This window comes from Durio zibethinus, chromosome 16 (assembly GCF_047325235.1).
Source record: "Durio zibethinus cultivar Kanyao isolate XHJ-2024 chromosome 16, ASM4732523v1, whole genome shotgun sequence".
NCBI lineage: Eukaryota > Viridiplantae > Streptophyta > Magnoliopsida > Malvales > Malvaceae > Durio > Durio zibethinus.
Window position 1 is genome coordinate 2,062,824 of NC_143177.1, and position 25,129 is coordinate 2,087,952.

The following is a 25,129-nucleotide window of genomic DNA, read 5'->3' on the forward strand; positions in this document are numbered from 1 at the left end:
GTGTTAAATTTTGAAACCAGCCAATAAAGAACTCTAAATGTTAATGAAAACACTCTACTAAACCATATTAAACCATCAATAAATGTCTTAATTTAAGGGCAAATAAGCTACGTGAAGAAAAAGATAAATGAAGCTAAGACTCCGATGGCTAAATGTTTAAAGCCTTGGTTAAGGCTGATATGTTGAAGTCAATAGAACCTCAAAATTGCTCTAAAGATATTAACTCATCCAAGAGTCGTAATTATCACAAAGGTGCTTTGGGGTATTTTATCAAGAGTTGTAACCAATTTCGTCAAGAGGTGGAGAAGTTAATGGATATGGGTCAGATAAAGTTTTATGAAAGAGAAAAGTTAATGAAAGCTAAAGTGTCTAGCATTGATTCAAAGAATAAGTTTATACATGGACTAGTAACAATTTATTATGATGAGAAACCGACATCGAGGCTAAAAAAGCCCATTTCCTAACCAGTAGTGACAATTAAAGTTTCTGACCTTTTTTCATACCAGAATGATAAAGCAATACGTGAAAGTATGATTATGATGTTATAGTTAATTCAGATCCTACAAACATAATGAATGTAAAAGGTATAACTCGAAGTGGGAGATGTTATACTCTAAAAGCTTTACAAAAAGCTAGAAAAGAGAAAGCAAAGATGAGAGAAAAAGAGAAAAGTCAGAATACTACTATTGTAATCCCAGATAAAGAATATCAGAAGCCAATCTCTGAGAGTAAAGCTTGTGAATTTTTAAAGCTAATAAAATATAACGAGAATAGCATGATAGAATAGTTGAACAAGATACTAGCTAGGATTTTGCTATTATCATTATTGCTAAGCTTAGAGTCACACCGTAACATTTTACTAAAACTATTAAATCAAGCATGTGTCCCATAATGTCTTTGTATAGAATAGTTAAATAAGATGTCAGGTAGAATTTCACTATTATCATTATTGCTAAGCTCAAAGTTGCATCATAATGCTTTACTGAAAGTACTAAATCAAGCATATGTGTCCCATAATGTCTCTATTGAATACATGAAATAACTTATTGGCAATTTGATAATCTTAAATTATATCTCTTTCAGTGATAAAGAGATTTCTCCCAAGGGTTAAAGAAGTACTAAGGCTTTCCATATTACTGTAAAATACAAAAGTCATGCAATGGCTAAGGTTTTGATCGATAATAGCTTATCCATCAATGTTATGCTCATGACTACTTTGGCAAAACTACCTGTGGATGAATCTTACATGAAACCTAGTCATATGATAGTTTGAGCCTTTGATGAGACCCAAAAAGAGGTGTTGAGAGATATAAAAATGCCATTACAAATTGGCTTATGCATTTTTAACATGAAATTATAAGTTATGGATATCTCTCCCTCATACAATTGCTTATTGGATAAGCCATAGATTCATATGGCAGGTGCTATTCCATCCTTATTACACCAGAAAGTTAAATTTATTATTGAGGAGAAGTTTACATATGTGGTAAAAAAAAAAGATTTACTGGTCATCTAACCAATAAATACTCATTATATAGAAGTAACAAATAAAGCCCTGGAGTGCTCATATAAATCTTTCGAGATTGCTAACGCAATATATGTGGCTAAAAGATCTAAATTATATTCACCACACATGTCTACAACTACTAAAATGGTTGTTAAGTAGCTCACTAGAATGGGATGGCAACCTAAAATTGGATTAAAAAAGAACCTATAAGGAATCATAAAGCCACAGCAGTATATGACAAGAAAGATAGATTCGGCTTAGGATATAAGCAAACAAAAGGGAACAGAATGAAAATAGTGAATGAAAAGCAAGATAAGAGAATGGCTAATCTTGGGGGCTGTGAACTAGAGTCAGAGCCTATGGTCATTTCATACCTCTATGATTCTTTTCATTCGAGAGGATATATTTACCTAGATTTGCCTAGAGTCATAAGTGCAGAATTCATGGAAGAGTTTTCAAAGCTAGCCATTCAAGTGATGGATGATGAAAAAAAAAAGAGTCGAGATAAAAAGCTGTTTGTGGACCCTTATCTTTTAGATTTCAAGCTAGATAATTAGAAAGTTATAGAGCTGTCCGTTGTCTTTAAAACTTCTGAATATTAATGTATTGTGGAACTTTATATCCCTAATTGCTTTCTTTGAGCATTAGGTGATTTTTTGTGTGTTTTTATGTTTGTCATTTTAATAAAAGACTTAGAAGATGCATCTGTATTTCTTCTATTCACTTTCACTTTCATTCATTCAAATCATTCCATTTTTCATTCTACCTTAATCATTTTTTTTTCATTTCATCTTTGAGTGTCAATATTCTCTTTATCTTACCCTTTGCAGGGTCTCAAATAATAAATATGAATATAATTATGGCAATAATCTCAAATTTGATTTTAAAAACTTAATTCATGTTGATGAACTTGATAATGAGAAAGATTTAGATAATTACACATTGTCTTCTGATTTGTTGAAATTAATAGAACATGAAGATAAGCCAATTGAACCCCATCAAAAAATTATCAAACTAGTGAATTTGAGAGACAATAAAAACAGAAGAGAAGTTAAAGCTGGTACATCTCTTTTACGAACTGAAACAAAAAAGCTAGAAGAGTTACTTTGAGAATATGTAGATGTGTTTGTGTGGTCTTACCAGGATATGTCCAAACTTAGCACTGATATTATAGAGCACAAGTTACCTTTGAAACCAGAATATAAGTCGATGCAGCAAAAGCTAAGGCACATAAAGTTAAAAATACTGCTAAAAATTAAAAAAAAAAGGTGAAAAAGCAATTTGATGTTGATTTTTAGAGGTGGTAAAATATCTCGAATAGGTAGCCAACATAGTGTTAAAAGGATGAAAAAGTGAAAAAGTGTATCGATTATCAAGACCTAAATAGGACGAGTCCTAAAGATAACTTTCCTCTACCCCATATCAATACTCTAGTGGATAATATAGCTACGCACTCTACATTTTCCTTTATGGATAGCTTTTCATGCTATAATCAGATCAAGATGACCCGAGCTGATATGAAAAAAACCACATTTGTGACCATGTAAGGGATATTCTGTTACAAAGTTATACCTTTTGGGTTGAAAAATGCTAGTGCTACTATCAAAAAGCAATGGTGACTCTCTTTCATGACGTGATACATAAAGATATAAAAGTGTATATGAATGATATGATTGTAAAATCTCTTGAAATAGAAGATCATGTAGTTAATCTCAAAAAGTTGTTTGATGGGTTGAGAAGATTTTAGCTGAAGTTGAATCCTGCCAAATGTACATTCGGTGCTAAATCAAAAAATTATTAGACTTTATGGTCAGTGAAAGTAGAATCAAAGTAGACCCAAATAAAATAAAGCCATCCAGAACTTATCTTCTCCTCTTACCCCAAAAAAAGTGTGAGGTTTCCTAAAGTGATTGAACTATATTGCTCATTTCATCTCTCAATTCACTTAAAAGTGCAATCCTATTTTCAAGCTTTTTAAAAAATACGATCTAAGAGAATGGAATGATGAATGCTAAAAAGGTTTTGATAAGGTTAAATAATACTTGTCAAATCCACTTATATTGGTGCCACCAATCCCGAGAAAACCTTTGATTTTGTACTTAATAGTGCATGAAAATTTAATGGGATATGTGCTAGGACAAAAAGATAAAACTAACAGGAAAGAACAAGCAATTTACTACTTGAGCAAGAAATTCATTGATTATAAGTCTAATTATTTGCCATTAGAGAAGCTGTGTTGTGCATTGGTTTGGATAACTTGAAGGCTTCGACAATACATGCTTTATCATACCACTTGGCTCATAGCAAAGTTGGATTCTATTAAGTATAACTTTGATAAGCTTTCATTAACAGGGAGAATAGCGCAGTGGCAAGTTATGCTTTCAAAATATGATATTATTTATGTGGCTCAAAAAGCTATTAAAGGAAGTGTAATAACCTAGTTTCTTGTCAATCATACAGCCAATGATTATGAACCAATAAAACTAGATTTTTCTGATGAAGACGTGGTGGCCATTAAAAAAAATGAACCTATTAAGGAGTCTTGAAAAATATATTTTGATGGAGCCATTAATGCTTTAGGCTATGGTATTGGGGCAATTTTAATATCGCCCCATGAACATTATTATCCCATCATAGCCAGGTTGAATTTTAATTGCACAAACAATATAACTGAATACGAGGTCTGTGTTATGGGTTTACAAGCAATGATTGAAAAAAAGATCAAAGTGTTGGATGTGTTTAGAGATTCAACATTGGTTATTTATCAATTATAAGGTGAATAGGAAACAAGAGATTCTAAGTTGATACAGTATCATAAATACATTTATGAGTTGGTTAAATAATTTTAAAAAGTTTAATTTGAGTATCTGCCTAGAGAGGAAAACCAAATTGTTGATGCATTGGCTACTCTAGATGCAATGATCAAAATAGATACAAATACTGAAATCTCACCCATAAAGTTGGATGTGAAGGATGTACTAGTATATTGCTCACGTGTTGAAAAAAAAGTTAATGGGAAGCCATGGTATCATGACAATATGTAATACATTAAAAATCAACAATATCCGAAACATGCAATAAAAATGATAAAAAGACTATCAGAAGGTTGGCTACGAGTTTCTTCCTTGATGGAGATGTTTTTTTATAAAAAGAGTCAAGATCAAGTGCTCTTAAGGTGTGTGAGTGCAACTAAAATGAAAAGGATTATTGAAGAAGTGTATGATAGAGTTTGTGAGGCATATACAAATGATCATATAATGGCTAGACAAATTATGAGGGCTGGCTATTATTGGTTGACAATAGAAAATGACTATATTGATTATGCCAGAAGATGCCATAAGTGTCAAATTTATACTAACAAGATTCATGCTCTTTCAATAGCTTTGCATGTTTTGGCACCTCCATAGTCATTCTCTATGTAGGGCATGGATGTCATCGGTCCCATTATTCTAAAAGCTTCGAATGGGCATAAATTCATCTTTGTGATGATTGACTACTTCATGAAGTGGGTAGAAGCTACACAAATGCTAGCATAACTCGACTTGTGGTATGCAAGTTCATAAAAAAAAAGAGATAATATGCAAATATAGGCTTCTAGAAATGATTATTTTTGATAATGCCAAAAACTTGAATAGTAAAATGATAAATGAAGTGTGCACTCAATTCAAAATCCATCATCATAATTCGACACCATATCATCCAAAAATGAATGAGGTAGTGGAGGCTGCAAATAAGAATATCAAAAGAATCTTGAAAAAAATGACTGATACTTATAAATATTGGCATAATAAGTTATCTTTTGCTTTGCATACTTATAAAACATCAGTTCAAACATCTATTGTGGCCACCATATTCTCTTTAGTATATGAAATGAAAGCTATGCTACTGGTCGAAGTGAAAATTCCTTCGTTGACAGTCCTAATAAAGGTAGAGTTAGATGAAGCAAAATGGGTTCAGAACTGCTATGAACAATTGAACCTCATTGAAGAGAAAAGACTTACAGCACTTTATCATGGTCAATTATATCAAAAAATGATGATGAGAGCATTGACAAGAAAATTCATTATTGTCATTTTAGATAATAAGACTTAGTACTGAAAAAGGATCTTTCAAAATCAACATGACAATCGAAAGAAATGGACACTAAATTATGAGGGCCCGTACGTGGTGAAAAAGGCTTTTTCTAGTAGGGCATTGATTTTGATATAAATGGATGAAAGTAATTTACCTACTTCGATAAATTTAGATGCTGTAAAAAATATTTTACTTAAAAAAATGAAAAAAAAATGAAAAAAAATAATGACTTATCTAAGCTGAAAACCTAAAAAGGCTGCTTGGATGTGAAAGGAAAAGCATAATCAAGAGAAAATCTTATAACACAGGGATAAGTGTAGTTTGACGAACTTTGAAGAATCAAGAAAGTCATCTGATTTAGTTTAAAAAAAGAATCTGAGAATATTTTGTTCATAATTATCTTATGATTATTATTTGAGCACATTTTGTTTCAGCTCAAACACTTTTATTGCCATGCATTTATTATCAGTATAATGAAATATGCTATCTTTCCTTTGGAAATAACGCTTATCCATTCCTTTACCTTATTTGACATCTTTAATCACCTTACAAATAAATGAGAGAAATGTGTGATTGCATTTTATTTGTCTTGAACTTAATATGATGAAAAAAAAACAAACATGAAAGATTTCAGTATTACTTTTTGAAAGATGATAAAGGCAGATGAGAAAAGACGAAAAAAGTATGTTGCAGATTTTTGGAAAAAAAAATTATTGTTGAGAAAGAATACAATAGTCACATATTGAGAAGAGATTGATCATATGGTGATTGCTAAAAATTTTAATAAAAGAAGTAAAAGGGCAAAAAGTTTCAAGAATTTTTTTACCACAATTGAATAATTTAGATTGCATCACATGCATTGCATCTAGAGCACTCAATACATGCATTCATGAACGGTTATAATAAGGACAATGATTTTTCTTTTCTTGGTAAGAATAAAATTTTGGTCTTTGAGTAAAGATAATGATCAAACGAGAGGTTTCCAAAAGAAAGGGGTTTGCTTGTTTAAAGATGAAAAATTAATTTTTCTAGGATGAGATTTTAATGTTGTTGAGCCCCTGCTTAGAGGAGTTTTTTCCAAGATTGTGGAGCCTCTGCTTAAAAGAGCTTTTTTTAGGATGAAATCTTTAAAGTTGTTGAGCCTCTGCTGAGAGGAGCTCTTTTAGGATGTGATTTTTAAAATTATTAAGCCTCTACTGAGATAAGCTTTTTCAAGAATTTTTAAAGTTATTGAGCCTCTGCTTAAAATTTTGGTCTTTGAGTAAAGATAATGATCAAACGAGAGGTTTCCAAAAGAAAGGGGTTTGCTTGTTTAAAGATGAAAAATTAATTTTTCTAGGATGAGATTTTAATGTTGTTGAGCCCCTGCTTAGAGGAGTTTTTTCCAAGATTGTGGAGCCTCTGCTTAAAAGAGCTTTTTTTAGGATGAAATCTTTAAAGTTGTTGAGCCTCTGCTGAGAGGAGCTCTTTTAGGATGTGATTTTTAAAATTATTAAGCCTCTACTGAGATAAGCTTTTTCAAGAATTTTTAAAGTTATTGAGCCTCTGCTTAAAATTTTGGTCTTTGAGTAAAGATAATGATCAAACGAGAGGTTTCCAAAAGAAAGGGGTTTGCTTGTTTAAAGATGAAAAATTAATTTTTCTAAGATGAGATTTTAATGTTGTTGAGCCCCTGCTTAGAGGAGTTTTTTCCAAGATTGTGGAGCCTCTGCTTAAAAGAGCTTTTTTTAGGATGAAATCTTTAAAGTTGTTGAGCCTCTGCTGAGAGGAGCTCTTTTAGGATGTGATTTTTAAAATTATTAAGCCTCTACTGAGATAAGCTTTTTCAAGAATTTTTAAAGTTATTGAGCCTCTGCTTAAAATTTTGGTCTTTGAGTAAAGATAATGATCAAACGAGAGGTTTCCAAAAGAAAGGGGTTTGCTTGTTTAAAGATGAAAAATTAATTTTTCTAGGATGAGATTTTAATGTTGTTGAGCCCCTGCTTAGAGGAGTTTTTTCCAAGATTGTGGAGCCTCTGCTTAAAAGAGCTTTTTTTAGGATGAAATCTTTAAAGTTGTTGAGCCTCTGCTGAGAGGAGCTCTTTTAGGATGTGATTTTTAAAATTATTAAGCCTCTACTGAGATAAGCTTTTTCAAGAATTTTTAAAGTTATTGAGCCTCTGCTTAAAATTTTGGTCTTTGAGTAAAGATAATGATCAAACGAGAGGTTTCCAAAAGAAAGGGGTTTGCTTGTTTAAAGATGAAAAATTAATTTTTCTAGGATGAGATTTTAATGTTGTTGAGCCCCTGCTTAGAGGAGTTTTTTCCAAGATTGTGGAGCCTCTGCTTAAAAGAGCTTTTTTTAGGATGAAATCTTTAAAGTTGTTGAGCCTCTGCTGAGAGGAGCTCTTTTAGGATGTGATTTTTAAAATTATTAAGCCTCTACTGAGATAAGCTTTTTCAAGAATTTTTAAAGTTATTGAGCCTCTGCTTAAAATTTTGGTCTTTGAGTAAAGATAATGATCAAACGAGAGGTTTCCAAAAGAAAGGGGTTTGCTTGTTTAAAGATGAAAAATTAATTTTTCTAGGATGAGATTTTAATGTTGTTGAGCCCCTGCTTAGAGGAGTTTTTTCCAAGATTGTGGAGCCTCTGCTTAAAAGAGCTTTTTTTAGGATGAAATCTTTAAAGTTGTTGAGCCTCTGCTGAGAGGAGCTCTTTTAGGATGTGATTTTTAAAATTATTAAGCCTCTACTGAGATAAGCTTTTTCAAGAATTTTTAAAGTTATTGAGCCTCTGCTGAGAGGACCTTTTTCAAGAATTTTTAAAGTTATTGAACCTCTGGTTAGTGAAGCTTTTTTCAAGAATTTTTACAATTGTTGAGCCTCTACTTAGAAGAGCATTCATTATCGAAATTCATAAGTCTTTTAGGCAGAACATTTGTTTTTTCAAAAGTTATTGAGCCTCTACTTAGAAAAACCTTTTTAAATTTTCAAAAGTCATTAAACCTCTGTTAAGATGAGCCACTTTAAATTTTTTTTAAAAAAAAGAGATTTTATACTCAATGTTTCTTTTTTTCGAATAAAAATGGTTGTCTGTTTGTCTTTACCTTATTCTTGATTCTCAAAAATAGGCAAAGAGAGGCAGCTATAGACATTATTTTATTTTTTTTTGTTTTTTTTTCTTTTTCTAGTAACTTTTTTGCCGGTCATTGACAGTCGCACTGCCAGCGACTCTAACAACTACCTGCAACTGCATTGTCAATAGTCCTGATAGCCACTTACAACTATTCTAATAGCTGATGGCTGTTCTAATCATAGGCAACCAAAATCTCAAATTTTTTGAGATTTTGATCCTCCTTTTGCTCTATAAATAAAGCTACAAAAAACACTAAGAGGATCCAAAATAAAAAGAAACCTAAAAACCCTACAACAAAAAAGATTTAAAAAACACACTCATTGCCAAATTCAAAAAATAACTTCTTATGAAAAAAGAAAAATCAACACCAAAACATAAGCAAAACAAATAGTCCCTGGAACAGGAACCACAACGTCAATCTATAAAAAAAAATACCACAAAAATAAGAAAAGTCAATTTGGCCAAACTTTTCAGGCCAGCCCTTTTCGTAAAACTAGGCTTAGATCTAGACTTAAGAGGCTGGGAATATTCATTTTGGAGATTTTGGGTTTTCTTGATGACCGACAGACGACAATCGATGACCACTGACGACGGAGGGCATAGTACAACAGTCATCGAATTTTGGGTTTTTAGAGAAAGAGTGTCTGAGAGGAAGAGAAAAAAGAAAAGTAAAAAAAATGATTGATTTGGCCTTTAAATAGGCCTTCAAAATGATGCCATTTAGGCCACAAGAAAAACGATACCGTTTTAACCCCAAAGGATACACGCATCAACCTGTAACCTGACCCGGGATCTGCGCGCCCGACCCGATGACTCGTTTCCTTTTGACGCTCGATTAGTCTAACTAAATCGGCCTAGACTGGCACCAAACCACCCTAAACCAACACCAAACTGCCCTAAACTAGCTTCGAACCGTCGAATCGGTTCAAACCCGAGTTGACCGAATCGTTGACCGATCCAGTTTAGGTAAATTTTTTTTTTGAATGTTCTGATTTTCTTTATATATATTATTTGATTATTTTAAATTTGATTATTAGTATTTAGGCATGCTAAAATGTTTAAATTTGTTAGAATAAATTATTATTGTTTTAATAATAATTAATAAAAAATTAAATAAATAAATAATGAAATACATAATTTAAATTTTTGATAATTATATATATTTTTTTGAAACAAAACCTTATAAATGATTTAAAAATAATAAAAAATGTAAGGAAAAAAGGAAATTTTTGTCCGATGATGAGATTCAAAGGTACTCCGAGTAGTGATACCTACAAAATCTCTAGGTGAATTTTTTTTTTTAAATAGTACCAGTGTATTGGAGTATTTATAAAAAGTTTTCAATACAATAAAAATTTTCTTTTTATAAAAATGGTAAAGTTAAAATTAACTAATTCATTAAAAAACAAAGTGATAAAGGAATAATAATAAAGAATGAGGAAAAAGGAAATATTACCCGATAATGAGATTCTAAAAATATTTCGAATAGTGATACTTTACGAAATCTTTAGATGAGAAGATTTTTTATATATTACTAGTGTATTAGAATATTTATAAAAATCTTCAATATAATAAAATTTTCTCTTTTTTTCATAAAATTTTTTTATAATAATAATTCAATAAATAAATCAAAATTTCTAAAGGGTAAAATAAAATGTGTGCATTAAAATGTTAGCATTTTGTATTGCATGCACAATATAGTTTTTTATGAAAAGTAAATTTGAGTCTTTGAAGATGAGATTTTAAGGTATTCCGAGAAGTAATGCCTAGAAAAGAAAAAGTTCTTCTAATTTTACCAATATATTGAAACATTTTAAGAATTATTTCAATAAAAATGTTGTAATTTATTTTTCTAGAATAAAAAAAATGAAACAATAAATAATAAAAGGTATTAAAAAAATCAACATTTCAATAAACAAAAGAAATTAAGAAAATTACTTTTAAACACCGAAAATAAGATTATTTTTTTTATCAAAATCAATAGATAACACGTAATTAATTGATATCGTTTTAAACGAACGCTGTGAGGGTACTAATTCTTCCTCATACGTAACCGATTCTCAGACATAGATTGGTTCGCAAACTCCTAAATTATCTTTTTGATAAATTTTAATCAATTTTAAGATTTCATTAAAATAATGTGTTTTAATATGTAGGTAATCGTACCTAATTAAAAAAAATTAATGGTGACCTTTTTTTTTCCATTTTGTTTTCAAATTTATCGGATGGATGCAAAATCGTTACGATAATCATAATTCTTAAAATATTTTGTGCAAAATATGATTATTTAGTCATATCCCTAATCAATTTTTGGAAGAGAAGTACGTGTCAATAAACCCTAGGAGCAGCCAAACTTTGCCTTTGGTGTATGAGACAGAAATCTCTAGAAACCATAGCCATTTAATTTCTAATTCTTCAACATTTTACATTGTAGAATGAAAAAAAGAAACAGGGCATACACATTTGAAAATATCAATACGTGAGCCTTGTTACACCTTTACATTACAAATGGAGGGTTCTAAAAAAATAACACACTTAGGGTGTGATCTAGTGGCAAAGGCGAGTTTGAGACTGTACTGCCTTATTGCGTGATTCAGGATTGATTCCTGTCCTAAGAATCCTTGATTTAAAGTAATGCCCCCGTCATAAAAAAATAAAATAAAAACAAAGCCAGAGGAAAAATAAAGCAAAAAAAAGGAGAAATGTAAAAGAAAAAAAAGGCTAGAAGTATATTAACAAGAATTTTTTTTTCTTGCTTTTTTTTTTTTTTCTTTTTTTAAATCACCGAGGTCAAGCAGTTTGATCAGATGAAGTCAAAAGTTCTTCCAAGTAATCTGCTCCTAAATCCTCCAAAACCACCACATTGTTTATCCTCGTATCTCTTTCTTTATTTCTTTTTCTTATCATTTTCCTCCTCATGGAATGTTTTCTTTTTAAAGCTACCACCGGTGAACACCCTTCCTCTTGGTTGCACTTCATGTCTCTCAGTGATTCCTGCACTCTTTCGACCGGAAAGTTGAGTGTCGCGGCGGAGCCTCTCATGGCAAAAGCAGCTTGATCATAAGCCAAAGCAGCTGCTTCTGCACTGTCAAATGTTCCTAGCCAAACCCTCATGCCATGCCTAGTTGAATCCCTTATCTCAGCCGCAAACTTCCCCCACGGCCGCCTTCTTACACCTCTGTAAGACCTTTCTTTCTTCGGACTTTCCTTTTCCATTGAGCTAACCTCTTCTTCCTTTACTTGATGATCAGGATATGTTATTTCTAATGCTTCTTCTGTAGCCTCCGCGAGCAGCCCGTATAAAAGCATCTCTTCGGAGTCATTTTCATTGAAAGGAAGAGAGCTGTGGTCGAAAGGGAAATTTTCCGGTGACCCGAATGAAGATTCCAATGAAGAGTTGGAATTTGGGGAGTGAAAAAGGAAAAAATCCATTGGTTTTTTAAGGCTTGGGGGAAATGTTTCTCTGTTTTTGGTGTTAGTGTCGGGAGTTGGTGGCAGAGCAAAGAGCTTGAGGCTTTGGCTCCATTTTATACTCCAAATAAAGGCAAAAAAATTTTGACAAATGGCAAAGGAAGCTGACATGGCACTATATTATTGATTATTACAAGTGGGTCCCATATCCAAGGTTAAATGAACAACTGGGTGGAGTCGGGCATGGCGGCCAAGTGATGTCAGCATGTGATCTCAGCTTTGGTTAGATATGAAGTTACCTTAGGACCTTGTCCACTGGTCATATCTGTTAAAAATTTGTGAAGAAAATTTTGGAGAAATAGAAACCGAAAAATATCATGTTATTTTCTAACACTCGTGAACTTTTTTTTTTTTTGTTTTACCGATAGGAATGGCTTGTTGTTCTTTGCATTTAGATCATTTGGATAGGATTGGATTGTACATTTGTGTTTATGATTGTTCAATGAATTGGGGCAAACATCAAGGAATTAGCTGCTACTTGACTTGACAATGAAAAGCACTATCTCTTTTGCAACAATTATTTCAAGCTTAAACTGCAAGAGAAATGTATCATTTTCCTCTTATAGGTGGACAATGGGGGGAAAAAAACAAGGGTTTCACATCCAAAATCCAGATAGCTGGAAGATGGAGAGTAAGTCAAGCTCTAGATCTATAGACTATATTGGTATAGGGATAAGGAGTGTTATTATTATTATATGATTGAGCATATAAAATCTTATTGTGAGTCTTCAATGAAGGATATGAGAAATTTCATGAAAGCTAAAGGGGAAGAGAATTAGAAGAAAATGAGTGAGGACGATGAAATCGAAGTTTCAAAGGACTCTAAGATCTATTTGCATTAAAACACTGAACTTAATCTTTTAATTTTTTTTTTTTTTTAACTCTAGGCTCAGTAAAAAGTATTCCAGCAAGTGATTCATTGGTTCTATGAGAGAGGTACGAATGATCAGATTAACATGATTCGACAACTTGATGTGATACATTCCTTGCAATGATTAGCACGTGTCCTCGATGAATTCTTTGAGCTAACCCTCAATCTTGTGTCACTAATTCAGGTGAAGAAATTATCCAATATATCTACTTATTAAAAATAATTTTATATTTTTGTATCATTAAAAATTATAAAATATAATATAAATATATAAATTTTAATATTTTACATAATATAAATATATAAATTATTAAATCTATTTATAACTATATTAGGTTTGTGACAAAATTACAAGGGAAACAAGAACAAAATAGTTGAACATAAAAGAACATAAAAATCTACATATATTTATGAATTATGACAAATTATGCTCACACTATGATTTCTTTGGGTATATTTGAATAAGATAAAAAAAGCATTTTAAATAATTTTATTTAGAATTTTTCATATTCTAAATCTAATTATTATGTTTGTGAACAATATGGAATTTATTTTTAAACTCTCCTCAATTGGCTTAATCTTTGAAGGACTGCTAAGATCAGTTACAGTTAGTAAAATACATTATTGGTTCATTTTTACAGCTATGATGGCAATCAACTTACAGTAAAAACTAAAAGTGTGTTTGTTTACAACAACAACCACAATAATAACATGGGCTTTAAAAAGCAATTCATATTCTCCTTCTGCCAAAAAAAATCAAAACCACATAAAGAAAAAAAAGAAAGAAACAAAGAGATTTATTGACCATCTAGATGATAAATTTTCTTAGTAAGTTTGATTTTTTTTTTACAAAAAAAAAGTCACAATTTGATAATAAAAAAAGGATTGTAAATACTGAAATTCGAATATTAAAGTTATTAAATGTAATCTTTTGAGAGATTGTATGAATCAATTAAATTAAATTTGATTATCAAAATTTTACCAAATCACATCAAAAAAAAAAAAAAAAAAAAAGAGATTCATTGACCATCTAGATGATAAATTTGTTTAATGAGTTTGATTTTTTTTTTTTACAAAGAAAATCATAATTTGATAATAGCAAAATAATTACAAATACTAAAATTTAAATATTAAATTTATCAAATATAATTTTTTAAAAATTATATGAATCAACTTAATTAAATTTTAAATTTAATTTTGGCATCCATATTAACAAATTTTCAAGCACACCTTTTTTGTTATAAAAACGGGATTCATGTGAAATGATATTTAGAAATAATCAATTAATCAGAAATCGCTGCCCTAAGCCAAAAGTTCAATTCGACATGAACACTCTTCAGTCTGCACACTCAATTTTGAAAACGACATATTTATTTGTTTTGTTATGAACATACCAAAAAACTAACAATAATGAACTGTTCTAAATCGTTTTCAATTGAATCAAAATCAGCAACCTAAATGTAGAGCCTATCAAATTAGGCTCAAATTATCAATCAAAATTGAATTTTTGGTGGCCCCTCATTGAAAAAAAAATAAAAAGAAAAAAGGTCTAGGTTCATGCCCTTGAGGAATAAATTCATGAAAATATTTTGTAAGTCACCAAAAACTCTAAGAAGAAAGGAAAGTGTCGCAAAGTCCTCCCAAAAAATATGGACACTCCTTTGTCTGATAATGACCAGACTGCTTCTGTTGAAGTCCAAAGGTATATATATTTTTTGATACATTTATTAAATAGATATTTTTAATAAAAATATTAAGAGAATTTTTATCGCTAAAAAAGTGTAGATCAAATTTAAATTATAAATAATATTTTGAATAATTTTTTATATATTATTGATCTTTAAATTTAATTCTATTAATTCTATTAATTTAATTTTTTTATTAAAATTTTTATTTACTCATTTCTAATAAAAAATTTTACCAACTTTACTTATAAATTTTGTGTTTTGGGGTATAACTATCTTTTTCGGGACAAGACTAAGATCTTCATTCAAATTAGAAAAACACAAATTCATGATTAATTCACCGTAATTTTAGACTCTCTTTTTGGACTTTTTATGTGAAATTATTGTTAGGGCTGAGTGGACATTTTTGTAACCTCCATTCTTGAGAACAAAGGTAATTTCTCTTGGGTTGGTGGATGAAAAGCCAGCCAGTCCCTTTTTGTTCTTTTCTTTTTTTTGTTTTTTGTTTGGGAGGGGGGGGTGTTTGCATCAATTTGATCACTATTTAATAATGTGAATACTATTTATAGAAAAGTAAAAATATTAATGTTAAAAGAATAATAGTTAAGATATCAGACGAAATTTCCAATTGAATTGGTCTCTTTTTAATCGATATTTGTGAATTAAAAAAATTAAAGGAAAATAATAAATTTGTTAAAATTTGTCTTGAATTTTTTTATCCTCGTATAGAAAATTGAATGAAATTATAAGAGTTGAGAATTTGTTTTGTATATCACATCCGGAGTGTAATAAAAATATAAGAAATTTCACTCTTATAAATTAGATACTTTGGTTTTATTTTGGTAATCTTAAATAGTTATATATCAAGAAAATAGTTAAATAAGTAGACTATTAAAAAATATGTAATTAGATTTTGAGTTAAGTTTTGAGCAAAAATTTTTTTTTATGATTTTTTTCATTTCTAAAGTCTTAGTTGTAAAGATTTATTTTTTAGTGGATTAGGTTTGAAGTAGGATACTTTAAGTTAAACTGAAACAAATATATTTGTGTATCGTTATTTTTGTTTTATGCTTACTCTATTATTTGTGTGTGAGTATTGTGCATGCGTGTTTATTTCCCAAAAAAATGACATTAAAGCGAGGTTCGAGATGTGAAAAGAGGAAAGCTAAAGAAATCATGAAGATGGAGAGATTGTGAAGACGATGTGAGTATTTCAAAATATCTGAAAGTATATCTAGTATGCCTAAGTTTGAGATTTTTTTATTTAATGGGAAGAGTAATTTCATATAATGACAAAATATGATTTAGGATCTATTAGTGCAATAAAGGTTAGATCAAGCATTAAAAAATAGTAAGCATGATGAAATGTTTGATAGTAACTAGAATAAACTTTAGAAAAAAGCTGTAAGTATTATTAAATTTGGTTTTAGCACCAAAAATAAAGTACAATATGTTGACTGAGAATACTCAAAAGAGTTTGTGGGATAAACTTCAAGACATTTACATGTCGAAGTTGTTGACTAATAGATTATCTTTAAAAATATATCTATATTCTTTAAAAATAGAAAAATGTATGAGTCTTCATAATTACCTAAATAAGTTTAATAAGTTAGTTTCTCAATTGTTGACTATTTCTATTGATGAGTTAAAAGATAAAAAAAAAAAAAGGCTTTAATTTTGTTGTCATCTTTGTCTAAGTCCTATAGACCTATAATTCAAATTTTGTTCGTGGGTAAGTCTACTTTGAAGTTAGATGACGTAACTGCTTTATTATGTGAAAACAAAACGTTTATGGGAATGAAGAACTCATCATTTGGAGGGCGTGTATTAGTTGTAAAGGTTTTTGATCGAGGGTTGACTTAAGAGAGAGTTGATGGATCAAGAAGGAGATCCAAGTAAAGAGACAAAAATTATAATGATATAAAATGTTATTATTATGGTAATAAGAGACATATCCAAGTACACTACAAGCTAAGAAAGGATATAGCTGCTTTCAAAATGACGAATAATGAGAAAAAGTCAGATGAAGAAAAGAGTGACACTATAGCTACTGTGTTTGATGATGGTCTCCTTTTGACGACTTATATGGGTGAGATTCAAACCTTGAAAGTTCATAAAGATTGGGTTTTAGATTCAGCTGTTACTGTTCATGCCTGCAATGATAGGAGTTGCTTTGTGAAATTGAAAGAGAATGAGAAGCATGGGGATATTGTGATTGCCAACAATGAAAAGGTATAGATTTAAGACTTTGGGAGTATTCGCCTTAGATCTCATAATGGTGTTAGGATTCTTTGTCAAATAAGGTATGTACCGAGTTATGACTACAATTTGATTTCTTTGGGTGCGTTAGCTTCTTGTTGATATACATATTATTGATGAAATGATTGGTGCAAAGTGTATAAAAATGTTAGTGTAATTTTACGAAGGAATATAGTAAAAAATTACGTGTACATGCTTGATGAAGGCTCAATTATTGGGATTCCTACTATGAAAGAGAAAAAAAAAAAGGCAAGTGTCAGCTTTGCAGATATTGTTGAAGTGTTTGGAGATTTGAGTCAAGGGAGGATTTGTTGATATTTGTCTTAAATCTCTTAATCCCATGTCGACAGTTAAATAAAACTATAAGAGTTAAGAGTTTGTTTTATATCCTACATCAAGAGTTTAGTAAAGGTATAAAAGATTTTACCAGATGTTTTACTTTTAATTTGATAATCGTAAATGATTAGACATCAAGAGAATAACTAAGTGAGAAAGTTATTAAAAGAGTATAATTGCATTTTGGGTTAAATTTTGAGTAATAAACTTTTGGGTGACTTTTTTTATTTCAAAAATTTTAGTTGTAAAAATTTATTTGTTAATGGATTGGATTTGTAATAAGTCATTATAAACACTAAAAATTTGAAATTTGAAATTGAAACAACAAAATTCTTGAGATCAATTAGTAGACTTTTCTTATGTCTCTCTTATTGAATGTTCAAAATTAACATAAAACCAAACACAATTTAGTTTTGAAAACAACCAAATCAAAAAATAAAAAAAGTAAATGAAGAAGGAATAAAGCATCTAAAGAGAATATATATGTTTGAAAAGTGACAAGCTCTTGTTGTTTATCAATTTAACGTCTTGATAATGAGAGCTGATCTGTTGCAATTCCAAAGTTCTCTCCCAGTCCAAACTTTGTCACAAATGAAAAAGAAAAATCAAATTTAAACTTTAAAAAATTCAATTTAAAACTTAATTCTGTTAATCGATACAATCATTTTTAAAAATAATACTAATAATACATATGAAGATCAAGGATTCGAATAAATCTCTTGTAATTTTTTTTCTTATCCTGAATTATAACTTTTTATAAAAAAAGAAAACCGATTTTTTTTTTTAATTTAACTGAATGATTAGGCAAGCAATGATGCAAACAGATTCATGGTACATGGTCTGATTCCTAGGTTTTTCAAGTTGAACTTGCAATTATCACATTCCCCCATCTTCCATTCCCCTTACCCGTCAACCTAGTCCCCAAGGTTCAATTTCACGCCGCCAGACAGGTCGTGCAGTCACTATTTGGCCTTGGGTTACCATACAAAAAACAAAACCATACGACTCTTATCCATTTGTATCAAGGAATTCGTGTCATGTTAAAGTAACAAGATCAAAATTGTATTAAGGCTTGTCCGTAAGAAGACAAATTGAGGTCCACCGGCCTATATTGTCTCAAAATATGAATGAAACTGACGTGAATTTCCAGTTGGCTTTGGCTTATTTATGAGCACAAAAGAAAAAAACATTTTTTCTGAAGAAATAACAAATATCTTCAATGCAAAAGATAGTTTTTCACTCTAAAGTTGCATTTTTTTTTTTTTTAATTTGAACAAAAGAAAAACAAATCAGTTAGATTAACCTTAGCGCACCTTTGACTTCTGAGTTTTGATATTAATCCAAATTAATTATAGATTTAAGTTTTATCATTAATAAAAAAAAATTGTATAAAACCTACATTGATTTAGGTGAATTTCTACTTATATATATATATATATAATATTTTTGTAAATTATACTAAAAGATTCAGTTAAAATAATTAAAATTTATAAGAGATGAAGAGATCGTGTATCCTATTTTATAGAATAAAAATTAATTTTTCGTGTTTGAGATCACTCGAAATTAACTTATGATCATTAAAATTAAAAAGTTTATTTTACTAATAGATTACATTACTTTTGACAAGAACTAAATGAAACCGAATAAAAGGAGGAAAAAATGAAACACCCACATCCATTCCATTAAAACTTTAAAACATAAATCATTCAAAGCCTGCTTTAAGCTTGATTAATAATATTGCTGGCTCCAATTCCGTACTGTTTGTATCAGAAAAATTGAGGGTAACTACCCTGTTTTTAAAAAAATTGGAAATCTGATGAAAACGTTTGAAAACTTCACTTGCATTAGAAAAATGGAATAAGAATGGCTATGATTGATTCCCATCACAGAGGTGCTCCTCTTCTAATGATGCGGTTGGGTGAATTTCTTTTAAGGATGAGGATAAATCCACTTACTGTCCAAGTAATTGCGCAAGGCTGAGAAAAAAAAATTAATAAAATAACAATAATAAATAAATGTTGCGCAAGCCAATGACATTTTAAGGTCCATCAACGTGGTTTCAATTACTCTTACATTTTAATATTTTTTTTCTTAAAATTTTTTTAAATTACAAGTAAAAAAATTATAATTATAATTAAATATTACAACACTGAATAATCAAATAAATAAATTAAAACTTAATTAGTTAGATAAATTCAATATAAAATTAATTTAATTACGTATATATGAGGATTTCAAGTATATATGAGAAGGAAGAAATTTATCTTTACGCTTTGCTACTTCAATTCTTTTCTTCATTACTCAATGATCATAATCATGTTGAATGCCCAATTAAATATTTAAAGTCACTCTAGAGTTTTTTTTTTTTTTTTTTTAGTTTCAATAGCAAATAAATAAGCATCTGCACATTTTTTGAAGGATGGGTGAAATCAGGGGTGATCAACCAGAGCCAGACGGATGCTAGGACTCTTCTTCAACCGTTTGGTGGAATAATGATTCTTCTTAGGCAGTGACAGTTAACAAAGAATGCAAAGCAATTCACCACCTTCTCAATGGAATAATGATTTTGTTTTTTTTCAAGGCACTTGGCAAATTAAAAACTTAAAGAACATATTGAAAAGAAAGGTAGTGATTGAGAATATATGGCATTGAAAAAGAATCCAATTGCTTTCCCCTGTTTGGAAGATGTAATCGGTTCATGAATCTACTGCAAAAAACCATGTTCAATTAACCTTATCAAAATCAACTTATAAAATAAATTTTTATCGTGATTAAGCTATCGATTAGGGGTTGGAAAATTTTTTCTAGAATGTAATCGAAAGTTTCTTTGCTTTTTATATATTCCAATATCAAAATCAACATATAATTTTTCTAGAATGGAAAAATTATAGCATTAAGGTTTCTTTGCTTACTAATTTAGCCTAAAACAGCTTTTATTTTATGTCTCGAACCGAAGAAGCATTTTTTTTTCTTGTGGTTAGGCTTAGTTTACAGGCAAATAGGCTGAGAATGATGGCTCTGTAACTTGTTTATGGCTCTATTTTCATTCATGGTTGATTGTGTTGCTTTGAGACAATGACAGCTTGATTAATGGTAGCTTAATTAGCACCATGTTTGGTCGGAAGGAAAGATGAAGGAAAGGTAAAATCTGAAAGAAAAATTAATTTTCTTTTCACCTTTTGCTTTGTTTCGCAGGAGAAAAATAATAAGAAGAAACAAAAATAAATGGATTTACACATTTTCTTCTCTTCAAATTCAAACTTTTAAAATGTGAAAAGAAAACACACATTTTACCTTATATTTGTATCCTTACTTTTTCCTTCTCTGTTTTTTAATCCTTAAGATTATAACGTAAGTATGAAAACGGACATGTCTTTAATACTTAATTTTTGTTTTTTCTTTTCATTTTATTTTTTTATTTAAAAATTTTCAAATAATTAAATATTATTTTTTTAAGTTTCAATTTGTAAATATATTATTATTGGTTTTTAAAAAATATCATTTGATTTATTACTATATTTTTTAATGTTTAATTATTTACTTTTTAAAAAATATTATTTGATTTGTTACTATTTTTTTATTAATTTTTAATTATTTATTTTAGATATTACTAAATAACTAATAATCTAAAATTTTCATTATATATAATTTTTAATTTAATAACTGTAATGATTTTTTTTCACTACATTTCATTTCACTATTATCGTTACTTTTGTATTTAAATATATATCTTATCATTGATTTTAATCTCATCATTATGATAATAAATTTTATTATTACAATAATTAATTTTACCTCTATCATTATTTTTAATATCATTAAAGACTCATAAAAAAACCTTAAATTGACAAAGAAAACAGTTGTCCAAGACAAAATGGAAATTCTATATTTATAAAGAGTGAAATTGTGTGTTGGTTTAGTACCCAAAAGCAGGCCCACTGCAAAGTTCATCAACCATGGACTGAAAGTAAGAACAAGACTTTCCTTGTTTTTGGATTTCATTTTTCCATTGGATTTAATGAAAGTCCAGCTCTCCTTTACTTTCTTTTCTTTGGGCTGATTTTCCACGTCCCATGGTGCAAATACTAGCGAGTTGTCTCTGTATAGTACTAGGCCTGGACCAACAACATTTATTTTTGTCTATTCAAACGGTCACAATTTTTATTAGATTCTTTATGATAACAAATTTTATATTGAAATTTAAAAAAAAAAAATCAAAGAATCTATAAATGATCAACATTTTACTGACTCTACTTAGGGTCTTTTCATAAAACAAATCTAAAAGTTGTTTTTAGCTAATTTTGACTTGAAATCCAATCAGGTGAGACTCTTTCACTCCAATTTTCAAATGTGTTTATATGTTTATTCATTAAAAGATTAAAAATTAAAATAATCTTTATTTATTTATATTAAATTAAAATAAATATAAAAAATTTTAAATGTGTACCCATGTAATACGATTAAATTAAATGTGTTTGTTATATCGTATCTCGTATTAATTATGTATTCATATGATATATTTTATATAAACGTATTTTTCATATTTTACACGTATAAGATACAAATTATATTATATTAAAATTCATGTTGATACAAATAAATACGAGATTTGATTTTTTAAAATATACAATTTTTTATATCATTTTTGTGTTGTATCTAAAATTATCAAATTAACCTTGCAACAACAGCGTCGTTATTGGTGGATCTAATTTTTTGTGAAAGCATGTGCATAACACTTTAAAAAAAATAAAAAAAAGTTTTGAGCATATTCAAAGGTTTAAAAAAAATTAAAATTATTTTATAAATATCTTTTTCATAAATAAAATTGATAAATTTGTCAATAAAAATATATATATTATGAATGAACATAAAAAAATCTTATATATATATTATAAATGAATATAAAAAAAATCTTGAATATGCTATTGACTGTATTGTTGCACAATGTACCAAATTTTCCTTTATAAACTTTATCTATTGCATTTATTTTTGTCGTTCAATTAAGAATTTGATAAGCCAATCACAACCGTTGGATTGACCAAATATTTATAAAGTTAGGAATAGTCAATTTAATGTCTTTAACTTTGTAGGATGTTAATAAATAAAGGAAATCATTACCCATTAATGAAATTTGTCCAAAGTAGATTGTTGAGAATTATATCTCAACTACCATTAATGCATATGTAGGGTCATTAACAGTCTCTCTGGTGGTGAACAAAGACCAATAAAAAGGAATATATATAAAAAAAAAAAAAAAAAAACATATTTTTGTTTTTTTTTTAATTTCTTTTCCTTTTATTTTATTTAGTTTGATAATGTATGACAAATTGGGCGAGGTACCATTCCTATTACAACCATGCTTAAAAGCCAAAAGCTATTGGAAGATTATCAGACGATTTTTTTTGCTTCCAAATGTAACTCTAGCTCCAGTGTAATGGAGCCTACATCATGTCATTTAGGGATAAATTTTGACATTTGATTTTGAAAAATCAATTGAAAGTTTAAAATTATATATATATATATATATACACGTATTTTATTTGAATTATATCATTATATTTTAGTAATATAAGACATATATGTTACGTTTAATACATAAGATTAGTTAAATGATAAGATACTAATTATCTTATCACATGTTTATTATGCACTTAAATAAAAAGATTAAATTATTGAAAGGATTAAATATCATATGCTAATAGAATAACCCTATCTTTTGAAAAAGTAGATGATTGATTTCAATCCATAAAATTAGATAATTTATCAAAATTTTTAAATAATAAATTTTTTATTTTACCTTTAAATTTAAAAACTTAAATTTTAAATTATCAAATACTTAAAAATATTCTCCACTCTCTAAATTTTCTTCGCTCTCCATTGATGGAGAAAAGCCATTTATTTTCTATGAAAAAATATTTTCTGTTTCTCAAACTTTTTAACGTTGTTAATTTATAATTTGTAATTTTTTAATTACAAATTTTGTAATTAAAACTTTGATTTCTTTAAACTATAAGCTATAATCTTTTTAATAATTTTTTAATATAAAATAATATATAATTTTATTTGAATTTATATTTATTTGTTATTTATTTGATGTATTTATTTGTTTATTGAATATTTTTTAAGTTAAAATTATTGAAGAAATTTATCTATTAAAAAAGTATTTGGGCAACTTTTAATTAATTTATAGATAATCTCTAAAAAAAAAATTGAGAAATTATATCACTTGTGACTATATAAAAATCAAATTAGTATATAAAGGATAATTTAGACTAATAAAAAATATCATCTTATCCTAATCTTAATTTTACATATAACAAATATGATAAATGGTAAAATAATATTCTATCTTGTATTTAATCTTTGCACACAGCAAATATAATATAAGATGATATAATTTAATCTAATCTTATCTATAATCTTATATTATCTTATCATATTATAATCTTGTACATCAAACATTAAAAACTGAAGCCTTGTATGCTATTTTTGCCAAGCATTACTTCATTTTTCTATGCTTTGTCTAGTTGATACTTCTCAAAAAAATGAGTGAAAGATAAAGTAAATATAAAGTTAAAAGCATCAACTAGATGGAGCCCTAGAAATCTATTCATTTATATATATATATATATATATATATATATAAATAAGATAATTTAAAATTTAAAATTTAATTTAATTATATATAAAATTATCGTTAAAAAATAACATACAACAAAAGTGAGATTTAAATTTTAACATTAAATAAATTATAGGACAATCTCTTCTCTTTTCGAATATTTATATGGATTTTAAAAACAAATTAATTTGAAGTATAATAGGGTTTCTATTTCCCTTCTTTTTCCAAGTCATGGATGTTGAAAACAGGAAAAAGTAGAACTTAATTTCATGAATATAATAGTAATTAATTACTATAACTTGGGTTCAAGACTTTATTTGAACTATCATGTTCATGTCTGCTAATTCCTCATGCAAAGCTTGGGGACCAAAGTTGGTAACAGTGGCTTGAAATGGTTCTGAAAAGCAATGGAAAAGGAGTCTCAGATTAAGAAAAAAGCTGAGGTAACCCTGGCGTAGTACTGATGCAAGTAAATTGAAAGAAAGGACGAGCTGAATTAACTGTCTATTGGACCAGTAAAGCAAATCTTAACTTAAAATAAAGAAAGAGTTAATATCTAATTAATTTGGCTTTCAAATTATACTATTTTTTTATGATTCTGTATTTATAAAAAGAATTTACGATTTTTTATTTAATTTTTATTATGTTATATTGTTTGTCTAAGATATCAATAAGTCTATTAATTTGATCAATTCAATAGAAAATTTGATTATTTTCATCATTCTTTACCATCAATTTTGAACAAATAATTTTTCAATAATTTTCACTCAAAATAATTAAGATTTAAAATATTTATTTTAATCCAAATTTAAATATAAAAAAAGTGTAACGCTTATGTCTGAATTCCTTCCGTTCTTAAAAATATAAATAAACAATATATTTTATATATCTATATTAATTGTTTGTACTGTAGATGAGGTTGTGAGTTGATGTGTAATTAAAAAGGTAGATTCTGTATTTATAGTTCATCAAACTAGTATGATAAATAAACAAATGTTCACTGGAGCTGTTAGGTAATTCAAGGTACTCATCTCAATAATAAAAAAAAGGAACACTGTTTCTGCCCCGTAAGGACCATGACACTCTGAAATTTTTTCTTGACATACTAGACATACTAGACTCAAGATGATAACAGAACTATTGAAACTGTGGTTTCACACAGATGCTTATGGCAAATGTTTGCTAAAAGTCA

At 28.6% G+C, this 25,129-nt stretch overlaps 1 pseudogene across 1 annotated transcript; it reads right to left on the reverse strand.

Moving 5' to 3' along the window:
* Positions 1-11,078: 11,078 nt before the first annotated feature.
* On the reverse strand, positions 11,079-12,537 carry LOC111298541 (ethylene-response factor C3 pseudogene; annotated as a pseudogene). The gene has a single exon (XR_016328475.1). The product of XR_016328475.1 is annotated as an ethylene-response factor C3 pseudogene (transcript).
* Positions 12,538-25,129: the final 12,592 nt, after the last annotated feature.